Genomic DNA, 8,164 nt, shown 5'->3' with positions numbered 1-8,164 from the left:
GGGACTGTTGCGCCAGGAGTTTATATATATGTATATATTGGTGTTATTATTTTACCTTACCTCTCAGTAGCGTAAGTAAGGACGAATGGGCCTCCCCGCAAAAATGTTAAACGGACCCCCTCTATCCACATCCATGAGTCACGTAAAATTTACAGAGAACAGTTTTGACTTTCTATGTTCTATCAGTGAGTCACAACTTGCTCATATGCAAAAAAAAGCACATTATTATTATTATTATTATTATTATTATTATTATTATTATTATTATTATTATTATTATTATTATTATTATTGTGCTATAGTTTTCGTCTATTCTTCTGTACCAACCTCGAGAGTCTACGACATTTTTAATGAGATGTAGTCGCCCCACTTTTTGTTGTTTGGTTCGATGCTGGTTTCACTGTCCTTTTCCCATCTTTGAAATACATAAGCACTGCAGATCGCGAAAACTCGACAAGTCGCGCTGTTTCCGAAATGAAGCTCCCAGCCATTTAGTCACCCTGATATATCGTCGTCCTTCCCCATTCAAGGCACAAGCACCACACTGACTAATCGAGTGAGATTCTTGTCGTGTTTGGCGCGCGGTTGTGATATGCCTTGTAGCTCTTATCTCAGCCCGATGATTTCGTTCAAAAAGTAGCGAGTGGTCATAATGTTTTCGCTGGTCAGTATAAGTTTTGTTGGCATTTAATTTACTAAATAATCGCTCAGGTGTTACCGTCTTCACAGGTAAAAATGATATATAGTTGAAACATCACATAATTTTTAACATCCTAACATTATAAAGTTTAACTTCGAAACTGAAATGGGCCTCTTTCTGTTCTGGGCCTCTCAATATTGCGGGCCCTGCAGGCCCTTTAGTTGCGCCACAGCATTCTCTCTAGTCAGAAGGATAGGGACAAATAGAAAAATCAAAATTCATTCTGTCCATTTTTCAAGCATCATACACTTCATGAAAAAAAAAATCATATAATACTGATATGTAAGAAAATATTGGTATTGTTTGTTTTCTGTATACAAAGAACCATTTAGGTTTTTTATCTCATATTCTGGTAATAATCGAAAAAAAAAGAAAAGAGCTTCATGTGATAAACGGACGAAAGAAAATTTGTCAACGCGATGCGAATGACGCTCTTTGCAACCTAATTCACGTTTTTCGTACAAAAACTCTATTCCTACCTGCAAAAAGAAAAGATTTCTGTTACCCGTCAATGGTTGAGATTTTGCCCTGCGGCTGAACAACACGGCTTGCTGACTGACTGCAGGTGCACGAAGGGAAAAAAAAATGTTGGATTCCTCTCCCCGCCCACTTCAATTGTGGATATCCTGGACACATTTAAACTGAGCGGTACGATCTTTCAGTTCTTCCCAGTAGAGGTACCAGCAGTGATTGCTAAATGAAAAAGTGAGCATCTGGTGGCGAAAAGGCGAAGTGCTCGGACAAGGGGGTGGGCACAGTAACCTTAACTCTGAACTGAAAACAGATATGTAAACATTGGTTGCGGAAATGGATTCAGGAGTAAATTCCAATGCTATTTGATACCCCACATGACCCCTTTGCCATTTATCATATTTGACCGCGATTCAATATGGCGCGTTTCAAGATGGTGATCATGCACTGGAAGTACTCCCACATATAGATGCCCTATCCCGGTTTACAATGTTGAAGTCAGATCTACCAAAAGCTTTCTTCATTTTTATGCCAAAAGGATATTCTTGGACATTGCCTATTGGATTTCAAGATATCGTCGGTGTAGCAGCTCAACGAAGCATTTGCGCATCGAGTGACTATTACTACGTTACTTAGCATCTCGAACTGAATCTTGTCACTAATTTTCATCAAAATTCAACTCTCACGGTTTATGGACCTTCCTCGTCAGTTTGGCAATCATCTATATGCTTGCCAAGTAGGGGAATAATGCAGGTGGTTTATTAATACCGTTTCTGAGGGAACCCCTGGGTGTCCCCTAGTTAGGTAACATCTAGGGGAGGAACTTACGGGAGATTCATAAATACGGGCCTAAGTCTGTCTTCTTCTTGTTAGGATATAGTAAGATTTCCTTCTTTGTAAGCAAGTCGTAATTGAGGTTGGGCCTTTGTTGTGTCGCATCGATCACTCGAATAAGTTTGTATTTTTGATATCGTATCCAGTTTTGTACATAATAAAATTTTTTACTGCCTTTTCGACTTTCAGAATTTAGAGAAATTGTTACCAATTTGAGATGATAGGTCTTTAAAGTCATAAAAGAATTCTGTATACATTTCTTTGACCAAGTAGGGTGTTCCACTCTTCTCACTTAACTTGATTACAGCAACCCATTGACTAGGAACGCATATTGGACCACTTCTAAGAACTCTCTTCTCCTGTTTTTCTATCTCCTTCATTCTGTGTATAGCCTGTGGTGAGGAATTTGTGGGTGATTGAAGGAATGTCAAGTGTATCAACATCGAAAAGAAGCATAGATGCCAAATACCTATTTTTATTTTGTCCAACACAATTGTCACTGTAAAAGATTATGTCCTGTGCACTATTTAGCTTTAAGAAGCTGTACAAGGGCTCCTTCGTAGCTAAGCGGTTGCGTACGCGCCTTTGGCGTAAGACACCCGGGTTCGATTTCCGGAGGAAGCTCATGTGGTTCGGATTCCACGTTAATCATTAGGTCCTGTCTCATATAGCTTCGTTGCTGAACGGGACGTTAAATTCAAAACCAATCAATCAAGAAGCTGTAGAAAAAACTGCCAATCACATTTGGCTCTCTTTTTCCAAGGATTTTATTCCGTATATAACAAGATACTCTTTTATATAGTAAATAGTGAAATTATAAACTGATAGTTTCCTTCCATAGTAGAAATGTGACACGTCCTCATATACCATTGGTAGTGCTGATTAAAGATCAATACAATAGCCGCAGCTGTCATTAGACGAAATATCCTTAACTTTCATCTCCCGTGACAGTTCTTTGTTTCTTTGGTGTTGGGCATATGCTTCTTCCAATGTTGAGGTTTTCTCTTCTTCGGGCGTATTTTTCCAAGATTTACAAGTATTACACTGATCTTTCTTCGGTTTGTAGAAGCTAAGATTAAATTCTGTGTTGAAAATACTTTCGTAAATATGCATTTTGGCGAAAAGCTTTCCCCCCTCTTATACATTTGTCTTTATATAGTATGTATATTTCTGAAATAGATAAGTTATCTTCCAGATATTCCCTTGGTGTCTGATTTCTCAAGTAATTAGATTCTATTTTCGGAAAAGGAACTGATATGTTTTCGAATGCCTTACTTTACACTGTCGTCTACTCTGTGATGTTTCCCATGTTTTCGTCTTAGGTCCCCTTCCAAAATATCAAATTCCCCTTTCTTCTTCTGAGCGGTATACACAAATATCTTTCACTAACACTCGAAGTATCAATAAACATTGTTTTGCACACTCGTATCTTGATATTATTGTCTGCCTTTAAATACTAAGCTTTGATGATCTGGAACTGCCTTCCTTCCTTTTTTTGATAAGGAGGGCGAATCTCACCTCATGCTATTAATAAGAAATTCACACTGTCTCTTTATATAACCGATTTTCCAGAAAACATTATGAATTCAGAACCAAACATTTTCATTAATCTGGGTATTACATCTGAGACGACGTCTGTCACTACAACGCAATTTTACCTTACGTTCTTTAACGTTTCTTCCAGTATGTGTGACGTAGCTTAATCCCAAGTTTCTTTTTCTTATGTTCACTTTTTGATCGCTAACATTTTTATACCTCTTTCTCCCACGCTGCATCTCACTTTGAGTAACACTAGCTTCAGAGTTGATATTCCCATCTTCTTTGCTTGTTCCTGGTTGTACAAACTTCTATATTGTTCTTTTTGTTCACACTTTCACCAGTCACTTTTTCGATTTTGAAATTACCCGATTGCTTGATGGGTACTTTGTCTAGAGATAGATTGATTATATCATAATTGTACGGAACCGGTTCCAAGTCTGCGTTTGTTCTTGACTTTTCATTTTCTTCTTTTAAACTACACTCCGAAGAGTCCTCCAGGTTACGTTGCCAGGTCTTATCAACATCACTATCATCACAATCACTGCTCAGAGGTGTTAATGTTGGTGAAAGCTGAAAAAAGGGAGAACGACTCCTAAGTATCACTATAGATGCTACATTGTAAGACTGTAAAGTGTTTCTTCCAGGCGCACCTTCCGATTTCTATTAAAAGGTCTTGACTGTCTTTACGGAAGATTAATGTTCTTTTAACACAATCTATTCCAAATTGAGAAATATGGTGATTGATGCACTTTATAATTTACATTCCATAACAATAACAACAACAAAGTAATTGAAAGACACTATACCTGTATAATTCGTTAACCAAGTGAAAATGAGAACCGGAACCAGGTATAAATTTTGGGTCTAGATCATATTCCACACATGGCAAATCCTCATTTGATCTAAAATCGTCAAAACATCTACAAAAACAAATTTTAAGATGAGGTAAAAGTGCGCTCCCCCAGAAGATTGCTAGCTTTGAAAATAAAGCCTTCATCTATAAAGCACATTAACAGTTGTACAAATTTACAAACGAACTGTGGAACGATTGGGACAGGAATACTACTTACAGAGTCTCTGACTCAATTGGGATGCACGGTGGCTCAATGGTAGACAGCTTACCTCTGGTTCGAAGGGTCGCAGGTTCGATCCCTATCCAAGTAAGTTCGTGCTGGACGACATCGTGTCCATGAGTTTTCTTCGGTTCTCCCGTTTCCTCCCACTTTTTCATTCCATCATTTCTTTCATCATTCACTTGCAATTTCATCCGTCTCCATTAGCACTTCACTTCCACAACCATGGGATGTTAAACTGAAGATTTCATTTCATTTCTATCTCAATTGTTCCACAGTTTATTTGTAAGTTTGTACAGCTGTTAATGTATGTTATAGGTGGAGACGCCATTCGTAAAGCTAGCAATTGTCTGAGAGTGTACTTTTATCTCACCCTAAAATGGAGAAAACCCGTCACACATCAAAACAGTCAGAACGCCCTCACAAAATCAGATTTGTCAAACTATAATCATTCTCTCTACGTCAAGTTGCGTTGAATATTTAGTGTTTTATCAGGAGAAATTCTAACACTTTATGCATTGACATATCATCTTCATCATCATCTGTACGTTTTGCCTTTAACGCTAATGATAATCTCGTTGCTCTTGTATCCCAAGGAACACGACTCATTTTGCAGCCTCTTTTACCAAAAGACTACACTACGTTAATGAGACTAGATTACTCCTGTACTTTGTTATAGAGAATGATTTGCTTCTAGTGGATAAAATAAGCAGGCGTTTCTAACAGTTCTAATAAGTAGGTGTGCACGCATTTCTAATAAGTAGGCGTTTCTTAAAGCACTGTTCTAACAGTTATCGGCTTATTTGATGTAATAATAGTAGTAAGAGAAATGAAAGCCGGTCTCTCTTCAGAAGAAAAATGTTTTACAACAGTATTTTTCTGGAATGGTGACTTGAAACTTGAACTAGGTGGAGAAGACTGTCGTAACAGGTTTATGACAGTATTTCACTGAATGAATAGAACATATCGATTAATATAAAACTATAGTTTCGCCTCCCATCTCTCTATATTGGGAGTATGACTCAATACACTCTTTCATCGATGAAACATCACAGCATAAACCTAAAAATGTAAAAATCTCAAAAATCGAATTTTTGGAGTTACGACGCTATTATTCTCGGGGTGCGTTATTATTATTATTTTAAAAGAAAGAAAAGACATCTTCCAGTTATAATGGTACTTTACTTGAAGAACTTCGGTACAAAATACTGTATGAGTCTACAGTTCATTTTATTAATTAAACATTCTTTCCTTCGAAAGTGCTATAATCATAAATCCTGATTATAATAATATCCTTCATTCGGATATTAATATTCCTGATAAAACTTAACATCACACACGAGCTTTATGCACAAAAATGCACGTAAAAGAGTATGTACATTTCTTCAGCCTTCAATATCTGTAATATACAAAAATAAAAAATTACAAATAAACTGAAAATATACGGAATCAACGATAATATATAAATGAAAGGAAGAAAACACGACAAACATAGAACATAAAATCAAGAATGATACTGAAGAATTTTTCCAGACCTTGTTTCTTGTATGCATGTGTTTGTTGTACAGTCAGAAACAATATTAAGTGTAGGTTGGAAGTATAAGAAACGATAGCTCCAATCTATACTTAATATTGTCCCTGACAGCAGAATAGTTTTAAAATGAGGAACACAGCCTTAAATATTTCCATTCTCTTCTGAAAATTATTTTACAAAGTTTATGTTCGCAGATAATACTAAGAAACTATCAACTTGTATGTTACACTTAAAGTTTGTATTTGAAGTTGAGATTTATTTTGCAATTTGGTTTCTATTTCTGTTGTGGACCTACGAGATGTGGGTGTTGGTTTAGCCATTATTCCACCCAGGACCACGATTGTTGGTGCCCTTCCCGGTGGTATAGTGGCTAGTGCATGTGCCTTTGGTACATGTGGTCCTGGGTTTGTTTCCCGGTGTGAGAGTACAGAAAATTTAATTTCACCCTTTCATTAATCATCCGCTTCCTTTACCGTAGAAGGCATTACCGTGTGATTTTAAACTAAAATTAAATAAATAAATAAATAAATATGGAAATAATGTTAAATACCATTCTTGTTTCTATGTCCATATAATTCAGCCTTCCCAGGTTGTAAAAATAAAATGAAATATTTCAGTTTTACGCCCCACGTTTATGTTGGCTAGGCTAAAGGTGAAGATAATGATAATAAATGGAATAGTGAAATAAATAAAGGGGTAGAAAACGGCAGAACCCCAAGAAAACCCCCACACACGGTGTTTGTGCACCACAAACTTCACTTGGCACGAGCTAGGATCGAACCAGGAACCCCTCACACCAGAGCTGAACGCTCTACCACTGAGCCGCCTCGATCCCTTTCCCGATTATTTAGTGGCTAACGACTAGGTCTTTGGTACCTGTGAGTGTTATCTGGCAGCAAAAATTCATAGTTCAATGGCGTCCACATTTTGTAAACAATTTCTCACATGGAAAGCTTTATTTCTTTTTCCATGATTCACGAAAGCACATACCGTACATTTAAAAATTTCGGATAGCCTCTCGGAGCCCCATGATAGGAGTCATTGTAGGGCAAGCAAAGGTGAACGCTCTACCACTGAGCCACCGCGGCCCAAAATCGTAGGTAGTGTTAACAGAGAATGAGCCGTTATTGATCCACAATTCGCATATCTGCAAAACCAGTAGCATACTAATACTAATACTGCCATACTGAACCTAATACTGATGTTTTTATTTACCTGTTAACACTGTTTTTTGAACCGTTTTTATTGGTTATTTGACTTTTGTCAAATGTTGCAATTTAAAATCCCGCAACTTCATTGCAATTAGAGATCTTACGATCTGCATACTCAACCCGATATCGATACAGTATTTCCACGTACTTTTCACTCTAGCTTTATCGTAAAATTGATAAAAATTAATTAATTGTATCACCAATGTTTGAGGCTCATCAACTGCTTTAATCAAAAGAAGATAGACAGATTGTGCCAACTTCGAATTTATCAACCAAGCCTCGTATAAAACGGAAAATTCCTAGAACTGCCTCTCTCGCAAACATATACATATATGCCTGTCAATGTGTGTGCGTCTGGCTTCGAGTCGCCTAGAGCACCTTATATGAAGAAAAAGAGAGGAAATCGCCCACTCACTGTGTTCCTCAGGATTGTCTCATCGTCGAGCTTAGCTTTTTGTTTCGGCCCAGACGACAAGAAAATCGGGAAATTTTCCTCTCAAACGCTTCGCTACCCAGGGATTGACAGAAAAAGGACGAATCATTCGGGCGTGTACTCCCGAGCTTGTGAGAAGTGGAGTGTTGAAGCGTGCTCCCCATCCTATCACCGAGGGTTTGGTGGGTTGAGCATCAAAAACAGTGAAATATTTTGAATCTATACTTACCGTAATATTCTTTTTGTTGGCTCACACTTTGAATAAGAGTGTATTGTTCAAGACATCAAAAAGGAAAAACCTGGAGAATTCAGCGTGAGGGCTTATACCACGTTGATGTGGAGCAATTGTGGGCCATAATTCGTAGGACT

The 8,164-nt window shown here is 37.5% G+C and overlaps 1 protein-coding gene across 1 annotated transcript in view; it reads right to left on the bottom strand.

Moving 5' to 3' along the window:
- Positions 1 to 5,785: 5,785 nt before the first annotated feature.
- Positions 5,786 to 8,164, bottom strand: part of LOC145666926 (protein RRP5 homolog) — a 78,194-nt gene continuing 75,815 nt past the window's right edge. Inside the window, exon 17 of the mRNA XM_081734527.1 lies at positions 5,786 to 6,016. The gene's annotated coding sequence lies outside the window, so the exon portion shown is untranslated. The remainder of the gene's footprint in view (positions 6,017 to 8,164) is intronic.

The sequence above is a fragment of the Thermobia domestica genome, chromosome 12, assembly GCF_964235325.1.
Source record: "Thermobia domestica chromosome 12, izTheDome1.hap1.1, whole genome shotgun sequence".
NCBI classification, from domain to species: Eukaryota; Metazoa; Arthropoda; class Insecta; order Zygentoma; family Lepismatidae; genus Thermobia; species Thermobia domestica.
Note: the sequence above shows the minus strand (reverse complement) of the source record. Positions and strands in the feature narration are given on the sequence as shown.